Raw genomic sequence first — 10209 nt, 5'->3', positions numbered from 1 at the left:
TATATATATATATATATATATAGGTATAAATATATATTATTCAAAAATACCATCATATATATGTAGAAATATGTATTTTTGAATAAATATAATATATTCTTCTATGTGAAGAACATTGGAATGTGAAATATTCATATTTTCATGTTGGGTTACCACATATGAAAAAATTTGTTCGGATTTGTGAGCGAATAAGCGTGTTTTCTCCTCTTTTTTTTGCTCAATTGACTTCTATGGGGGAATAGGTTATCGTGTGCTTGATATTGTAAGTTTGACTTTTTGGGCTCATTGGGTTAGTGGGAGAGTGATAACTTTTTACTTTCAACTCGTAATACAAGCACAACCCAACGTGCGCAAACATTTTACTTCTAGTGCAATTAGCGCTGTAGCAAAAGCGCTAAATAGTGCTCCACTTGTAAGGACAAGGGTAGTCAGTGGCGCCTGAGGCTGGCTGTCAGTAACAAATATAAGACAATGTTAGAAAGAACTTCAAAACAAAGGGCTCAGTATATAAAGGGTTAAAATATCTGCCAGTATAATAAAGGCTCTTAGTGAACAAAAATCAATACATATCCTAGGGGATATCCTCATGTCCTAATGGATACTAAGCTTATTAAGTAAAGACTGAGGCCCAACACTTATATAAAATTCATTAAAATAAGGAATTTAATAAAGTAAATTGGTTATAAATACACCGGTGGGGATAGACATAAATGCATATAAACAATTATATTAAAAATTGCAATAAAAGAGAGTGTAATAGTATACGAGTTCAAGAAGGTGAAATAGTTAACTTCAATAAACACTGTATCAGCGTCTGAAAAGTTTAACTTATAGAGCTGTCAAACTAAGTAGCAATAATGTTGATAATTGCTAACTCAATAGTTATATGTCTTCAGGATCTATACTTGAGAATGTAGCATAAGTTCCAGTTGGCAATATTGACAGAAAATGAGCAAAATGTCCTCCAATAGCAAGGTACAAATAGTTAAAAAGGTACTAACCAAGATTCGGCTTTGCCGTATATGTGTGTCAGATGAAAACTTCAGTTATTTGTATATTCCCTTTTCTTTGGCAGTTAAATCAAAGGGTGCACTTAGCAGCAAAAGAATAATAGTTTTTAACTCACTTACGGCTTTCAGCGTCTTCGCTTTACTCGCTCGTATCTTCTGTGAAGAGGTGGATGTGTAGTGTCCAACCAATAGGGTCCGTTGGAGTGCGCGCACTTATTTGAAACTTGAAGACTTGAATCTTGAAGGTGATTACTTCTACCGGCTCAGTATGTGCTATTCTGGCACGTTAAAAGAGTCGGTCCTGGGAGTAGCTTAGTGGTTCCTTGTAACAGGAGCAATCTGTGTGGACGTCTACGCGTTTCAGCTGTGAAGCCTTTATCAAGACCACTTGTAAACAGGCCAAAATAAGATTTAGATGTTTCTATCCTGATTTGTTTATTGATATTCCTATTTTAAATATTCTTTAATAATTATGTAGTCCATTTCATTTTGTCATCGTTTGGATGATCCTCTAACTTATTGTAAACCTTATTAAAGGGAAAGTATACAATATAATTTGTATTGTTTTAAACAATAGATAATCCCTTTATTACCTATTGCATAACCAACACAGTTATATTAATATACCTTTTACCTCTGTGATTACCATGTATCTAAGCATCTTCTGGCAGTCCCCTAATCACATGACTTTTTATTTATTATCTATTGACTTGCATTTAGTACTGTGTTGTGCTAACTCTTAAATAACTCCTTGGGAGTGAACACAATGTTTTCTATATGGCCCACATGATAACGGTCTCCTGATGTGAAAAGCAAATAAAAAAGCATGTGATAATAGGCTGTCTGTAGGGCCTTAGACACAGGCAGACATTTAGAGGTTTAAATGTGATAAAATATATTAATATAACAATGTTGGTTGTGCAAAGCTTGGGAATAGTTAGTAAAGGCGTTATCTATCTTTTTAAACAAAAACAATTTTATTGTAGACTGTCCCTTTAAGTTCTAAGTAGCAATTTCACATTGAAGTTTTTTTTTTGTTCTAACATAAAATAAGTAGGCTATATAGAATGCAGAAAATTATGTTTAAACACTATCACCTAGATTACGAGTCTTGCGTTAGCCTTAAAAAGCAGCATTGACAGGTTCCAACGCTGCTTTTTCCTAACGCTGGTATTACGAGTCTTGAAATGACAGGTGTACCGCTCACTTTTTTGGCCAGACTTGAAAATACCACAAATCGACTTACGTCAATTGCATATCCTATATTTTCAATTGGACTTGCATAGCACCGGTATTACGAGTCTGCAAAAAAGTGAGCGGTACAGCCTCTCCTGTCAAGACTGGTACCGCATTTAAAAGTCAGTAGTTAAGAGTTTTATGGGCTAACGCCGTAGTATAAAACTCTTAACTAAAGTGCTAAAAAGTACACTAACACCCATAAACTACCTATTAACCCCTAAATCGAGGCCGCACCCCCAACATCGAAAACACTAAAAAAATATTTTTAACCCCTAATCTGCCGAACTGGAAATCGCCGCCACTATAAAATATTTATTAACCCCTAAACCGCCGCCCTCCCGCATTGCAAACACTAGTTAAATTTTATTTACCCCTAATCTGCTGTCCCTAACATCCCCGACAACTACCTACATTTATTAACCCCTAATCTACCGCCCCCAACATATTAAATGTATTAACCCCTAAATCTTAATCTAACCCTAACACCCCCTAACTTAAATATAATTTAAATAAATCTAAATAAAATTACTATCATTCACTAAATTATTCCTATTTAAAACTAAATACCTATAAAATAAACCCTAAGATAGCTACAATATAACTAATAGTTACATTGTAGCTATCTTAGGGTTTTTTTTTATTTTACAGGCAACGTTGTATTTATTTTAACTAGCTACAATAGTTATTAAATAGTTATTAACTATTTAATAGCTACCTAGCTAAAATAAATTCAAATTCACCTGTAAAATAAATCTTAACCTAAGTTACAATTACACCTAACACTACACTATAATTAAATGAATTGCCTAAACTAACTACAATTAAATACAATTGAAAAAAAAATCTAAAAAGTATGAAAAAACCCCACTAAATTACAGAAAATAATAAAATAATTACAAGTTTTTTAAACTAATTACACCTAATCTAATCCCCCTAATAAAATAAAAAAAGCCCCCCAAAATAATAAAAAGCCCTACCCTATACTAAATTACAAATAGCCCTTAAAAGGGCCTTTTGCGGGGCATTGCCCCAAAGTATTCAGCTCTATTACCTGTAAAAAAATACAATACCCCCCCAACATTAAAACCACCCACCCACACACCAAAAATCCTACTCTAAAACCCACCCAATCCCCCCTTAATAAAACCTAACACTAACCCCTTGAAGATCACCCTACCTTGAGAAGTCTTCACCCCGCCTGGCCGAAGTCCTCAACGAAGCCGGGCGAAGTGGTCCTCCAGACGAGCAGAAGTCTTCATCGAAGCCAGCCAGAAGAGGTCCTCCAGATGGGCAGAAGTCTTCATCCAGACGGCATCTTCTATCTTCATCCATCCGGCGTGGAGCGGCTCCATCTTCAAGACATCCGACGCAGCGCATACTCTTCCAACGAAGTCCAGCTGAAGAATGAAGGTTCCTTTAAATGACGTCAATCCAAGATGGTGTCCCTTGAATTCCAATTGGCTGATAGAATTCTATCAGCCAATCGGAATTAAGGTAGAAAAAATCCTATTGGCTGATCCAATCATATTTATTTTCTGTAATTTAGTGGGGGTTTTTTTTTCGTACTTTAGATAATTTTTTTCAATTGTATTTAATTGTAGTTAGTTTAGGTAATTAATTTAATTATAGTGTAGTGTTAGGTGTAATTGTAACTTAGGTTAGGATTTATTTTACAGGTAAATTTGAATTTATTTTAACTAGGCAGCTATTAAATAGTTAATAACTATCTAATAACTATTGTACCTAGTTAAAATAAATACAAAGTTGCCTGTAAAATAATAATAACCCCTAAGATAGCTACAATGTAATTATTAGTTATATTGTAGCTATCTTAGGGTTTATTTTATAGGTAAGTATTTAGTTTTAAATAGGAATAATTTAGTTTATGATAGTAATTTTATTTAGATTTATTTAAATTATATTTAAGTTAGGGTTAGGGTTAGACTTAGATTTAGGGGTTAATAAATTTAATATAGTGACGGCGACTTGGGGGGCAGCAGATTAGGGGTTAATAAGTGTAGGTAGGTTGTGGTGACATTGGGGGTGGCAGATTAGGGTTTAATAATATAATGCAGATTAGGGGTTAATAAGTGTAAGATTAGGGGTGTTTAGACTCAGGGTTCATGTTAGGGTGTTAGGTGTAGACACAAAACGTATTTCCCCATAGGAATCAATGGGGCTGTGTTAGGACCTTTACGCTGCTTTTTTACAGGTGTTAGTTTTTTTTCAGCCGGCTCTCCCCCATTGATTCCTAAGGGGAAATTGTGCACGAGCAAGTTTTAGCAGTGTACCGCTAACGTAAGCAGCGCTGGTATTGAGGTGAGATGTGGAGCTAAATTTTGCTCTACGCTCACTTTTTTAAAACCCGTAATACCAGCGTTACTGTAGGTGAGCGGTGAGTGAAAACCGCTCGTTGGCACTGAACAGCCTTACCGACAAAACTCGTAATCTAGGCGTATGACATTTACAAGCATAGAATACTAACCAAAGCCAAATACAAAATATGCAAACACTATAAAGCTACAAAAAATAACAATTCATGCATAGTTAATCAATATAAATTATTACTGAAACAGCCATATAATACGATAGGATATAAAGAATATTTCTCTTTCAAATACTGTCAGTAAAATAACACATTGTATTTATTTGTGTATATTAGGAGTGAATACAGATATATAAGTGATATTTCCTGCAGCAGTCTTTTCTTTTTATCTGATTTTCCAATTTATTATAAGCATTTCTGACTGTGCTTCAGTACCTAAGCCCTGGGTAACCTTTTTTCCTTTTGAATTCAGCTGTTTTGCTAAAGCTTTCACAGTTACTGACATCCTGTATATCTAGAGAGAGCAATCTAACATTATAGCTGCTGCTTATATAGGTCTTTTAACATATTTTCTTTGATGTCATAAATGATCAAGTTTCTAAGCACATTTTCTGACAATTCACCAAAGCAGCAGGGCTTTAGTGACATGTTTCTCTATTACTTTGTGAGAACATCTAGAATAATGTAAAATACATTACATTTAAAAATGAATTTAATACAACTGATTTCTCACATGTGTGGGTGTTTACAGCCATATTGTTCTTGGATATAATAAATATATTTATCTTTTATGTTGCTTATTCTTTCAAGACTGAAGAATACTTTTATTTTCATGGTATTATTCCTAAACTGGTATGATAATCCAAAACTCTATTTTAACATCTATAAAGGTTTCCATCACTGTCCAACCTAGGATCTAGAGACACAGTGTGTCTCTTTAGGAATTTATTTCAACCAACCCATATGCAATAAAGATTTATTTTTCAGCATTTTTATTACTGCCTGGTATACTATTGTGCACTGCAGTATGTATATATATATATATATATATATATATATATATATATATATATATATATATATATATAAATATTTATATATATATATATATATACTGTATATATACTGTATATATATACTGTATATATACTGTATATATACATACATACAATATACAACAGAAGTGAGTACATCCTTATGCAATATCATTTATATATCAAATTATTCAAAATTGGATCACCTTACAGTAATTGCCTTACTTCTAAGGTTTACAGTAGGGTATTTGCTCTTATGTAAAATTAAAAACAGTTTTACTATTTTAAAAATATTGACCACACAGTAGGAACTTAATGCAATAGAAGTCACTTTTCATTACTGAGTTTCAAATAATGTCCACCTTTATTTTTGATGACAGAGTCAATCCTCCTCGGCATGGAGGATATGAATGTTGCACAAATTTCTGTAGAGATGTTCTGCCATTCTTCAGAGACATTTTTTTCTGCTGCTCTTTGCTGGAGGGGTTGTGTTGCTCTAGGTTTCTCTTTAAAATGCCCTAAAGGTTATCTATTGGATTCCAGTCAGGCAACATCAGGTCAGGTCATGGTTTCACTTTTTTTTTCTTCTTTAGATACTGATTCGTGATTTTTGACAGTGTGCTTTGGATTGTTATCATGCAGGAATATTCCTCTTCTGTCAAGATTCTGGAGACTGGGAGTCATCTTGTCAGCCAGTTATTTTGTAAATCCACAGGCATTTATGGTGCCATCTATAAATGTCATCTCCCTAGCACCTTTTGCACCCATGCAGCCACATATCATCAGATTCCCACTTCTGTGCTTCACTTTTGGGACTATGGATTCACCGTAATAATCCTGGCCAGGTTAACACCAAACTTGCAGAGCCCCACTAAGCTGAACACATTTATTTTTGTCTCATCTGTCCAAAGAATGTGTTCCCAATAGTCATCCAGCTTCTTTTTATGCTATTTAGCAAAGTTTTGTGCCAAAGAGCAAGCACGTTTTTCCTGGACACCTTCCATAGTGGTTGAAATTATCCAATGTCCTTCGCACTGTCTGAGCTATCACAAAAACTCAATTTTCATTTGATAACTTCTGAGCCAAGTCCAAAGCAAATGTCTGTCTGTTTTCCAGAACTTGGTTGTGCAAGTAGTACACTGTCCATGGCATCATTTTAGGAAGATGGCCATTGCAGCTCTAATTAGTGGTACTATGGCTTGTTCTATACCTTCTGATTACTGCTGCAACTGTGTTTTGACTGATTCTAGTTGGTCACCAACCTTACTGTATTCTTTTCGATCTTTGTGAAGTCTCAAAATCAGATTTTCAAATTGCTCTGGCAATTATTTTCCATGTGGAGCCATGATGCAGTCACGCAGATAGTCACAGCCCATAGGTCCAAAATTGAGAAGGTTGTGTTGTTCAAAGGTCATTTTATAACCATGTTTATGCAATTAGGCTAATTGAGGTGTACTCAATTTTGTTTCAATGGTCTAAATTGTGTGTTAGTGATCATAGGTATATTCACTTTATTTCACTGTATTTTAAATATATTCTTTCTAAAGAATGTGTTGTTGATTGTTTATAAGAGGAAATACTCTACTTGTCAATTTAAAAATAATGCAATTATTTAGAGTTGATACAATTGTGAATCATTTAACATTTAAAGGGACAGTCTACACCAGAATTTTTATTGTTTTAAAAGATAGATAATCCCTTTATTACCCATTTCCCAGTTTTGCATAACCAACACAGTTATAATAATATACTTTTAACCTCTGTGATTATCTTGTATCTAAGCCTCTGCAAACTGCCCCTTTTTTCAGTTCTTTTGACAGACTTGCAGTCTAGCCAATCAGTGCCTGCTCCCAGATTACTTCACGTGCACGAGCACAGTGTTATCTATATGAAATATGTGAACTAACACCCTCTAGTGGTGAAAAATTGTTAAAATGCAATCTGAAAGAGGTGGGCTTCAAGGTCTAAGAAATTAGCATATGAACCTCCTAGGTTAAGCTTTCAACTAAGAATACCAAGAGAACAAAGCAAAATTGGTGATAAAAGTAAATTTGAAAATTGTTTAAAATTACATGCTCTATCTGAATCATGAAAGTTTATTTTGGCCTAGACTGTCCCTTTATGTGATATTGCACAGGGATGCACTCACTTCTGTTGTATATATATATATATATATATATATATATATATATATATATATATTTATAAGAGCCTGAGTGAAATTTAGGTAAATAGTCATAATACATGCACTAAAAATAAAGAAATAAATATATAGGGGGCACCCTTGGGCAAATATTGAAGTATGTTAAATAATAATTGTAAATAATAAATTATATAACAATATAATATACTATGATACAAAATATCTGAAGCACGAGAAAACTTTACAGAATACAATTATCAAATCAGTGAATATAATGAAAATGTTCAAGTCCCATATATCAAAAAGAGAGGGTATTACAAATACAACTCAATGATATGTGATAAATCCAGGTCCAGGCAGCTGTCTGTGGTAGGATCCAAGGCCAAGATCCACAATCAGCAATCTGTCGAGAATATAAAGGAACAGAAGCGCCACATGGCCTAGGACTGCATATACTCTTGTGAGATAGTGTATAAGATTGTTACACTCACATTTGGTGAAGCACCCCTCTTGGTGCAAGTGGAGCAGGCTGGAATCTAACAGTCACCCAGCAGACTGACCTCTGATGTGGCTCGAACTCCAAAATAACAGAATATGATATCCCAGCAGAAAGTCCACCAAATATCAGGTGTGCAGAAGAATAAATGGTATAAAGGCAAGAAGTAAGTGCAAAACTTACTTTATTAAAACAAGTATACGAACAAGCAATGCGTTTCTCAGTCAACTGGTGACTGTTTCATCAGTAAACGCAGTACATCTTTTGTATGATTTATGATATATAAAAAATATTCTATACATTTTTATATTACTTGCCAATTGTTCCCTTATCATTAGAGGATAGTAGTACACCTATGGGGCCGTCTACATAGGGATTTTTTTTTTCAAATACTTTTAATTTTTTAAATTGTTTAATAAAGTGGACAAAAATGTGGCAGTTTACGTTAGAGTAGTAGTCAATATAAACTGTGAAACATTAATTAATTCAGCATTTGGCATTGTTTAAGTAAGGGAACAGATCTATAGTCTGTGTCAATTTGTTAACTTGTGTACATGTTATCAGGCCAAAATCACCAAGGTATGTAAACTTTTGATCAGGGTCATTTGGGTAGTTTCTGTTGTCATTATGATTTGTGTAAACACAGTTGATTGATAATAAATGGCTTCAGCCAAACACTAACCATGAGTGAAAGAAAAGTTTTTGTGTTATCATTCATATTCTCTGATAAATGGCCAAGAAATCATAAATTCTGCCAGGGTATGTAAACTGTGTGTGTATATATATATATATATATATATATATATATATATATATATATATATATATATATATATATATATATATATATATATATGTGTGTGTGTGTGTGTGTACATTGGCGCCCATTGTGGTCAAATACCTGAAAACATAAAAAATATTTTTTATTCAGTATTAACAGTTAAAATAATGTGTTTAACTGTATGTAGTCAAAATAGAAAAAGAAAAAATCAGCGCTTCTAAGTAGGAGTGAGTAGAATTAAAAAGCTAAAAGTTGCAAGTGTTACAATAATTGTACATAGATATCATACACGGAAATGTACATTGGCCAAAAAAGGCTTTATAGGGCATATGCTATAGTCTGCCCAAGAATATAAAGCATGTCCAATGGTTTCAGAGATCCAAATAAGTTTTAATCCAGATATATAGAAAAGTCAACAAACAAAAAACTGTAAAGGTAAAATCCAACCTCACACGTTAGCGGTAAAATCCAACCTCACACTTCAGCGTGTCTGATGGTAGGCAAAGGTATATACTTGTGTCCACACCGAAGTGTGTGATGCTCTCCTGGGGTGTATCAGAAGTGACCCCTCATGTGAAGACAAAGAAACTGAAAGATACAAACGAACAGAGCGCAACTGGACTCAAGTGAAAAAATTTAATATCAAAAGTTCAAATTTAAAAACGTAATCTGCATACCAGATATAAAATGAAAACAAGCACATCAAAGAAATTCGTTAAAGCAGATGACTGCCGTGAAGTCTTACTGTCTCTTCTCGACTCCCAGTTCACCTCTCAGTTTAACTCGATTCACAATAGGAAAATATTTCTCCCCACTAGCCGTTATAGATGCAATGTGGCTCCGTTCACAGGACAAGCTGAGTAAACAGTTCAGGTAGAAAGTCTTGTTAGATTAATGGCTGCTGGAGTAATGCACAAGTCTTCCAGCAGACACCTTGCAGTCAACACCTTGTGCGTGCATCTGAGGATGTAGTTAACGTCACAATGGCCGTTTTGTTCCTCAACGTGGGAATTGTCAAGTGAGGTTTGACAAGCGGAATTCAATGTCTTTAAATACCCTGATGATAGGGTTACACTTTTGGAGAAAAAAAATGTTACCTCTTTACTTTAAGAAAAACATATTGTGCATACGAAAGCCTATAAAATATTAATAATCTGACCCGCTGAGGGATTAACATTCA

Source organism: Bombina bombina, chromosome 4, assembly GCF_027579735.1.
Source record: "Bombina bombina isolate aBomBom1 chromosome 4, aBomBom1.pri, whole genome shotgun sequence".
Lineage (NCBI taxonomy): Eukaryota > Metazoa > Chordata > Amphibia > Anura > Bombinatoridae > Bombina > Bombina bombina.
The sequence above is the reverse complement of the archived record's forward strand: the minus strand, read 5'-3'. Positions refer to the sequence as shown.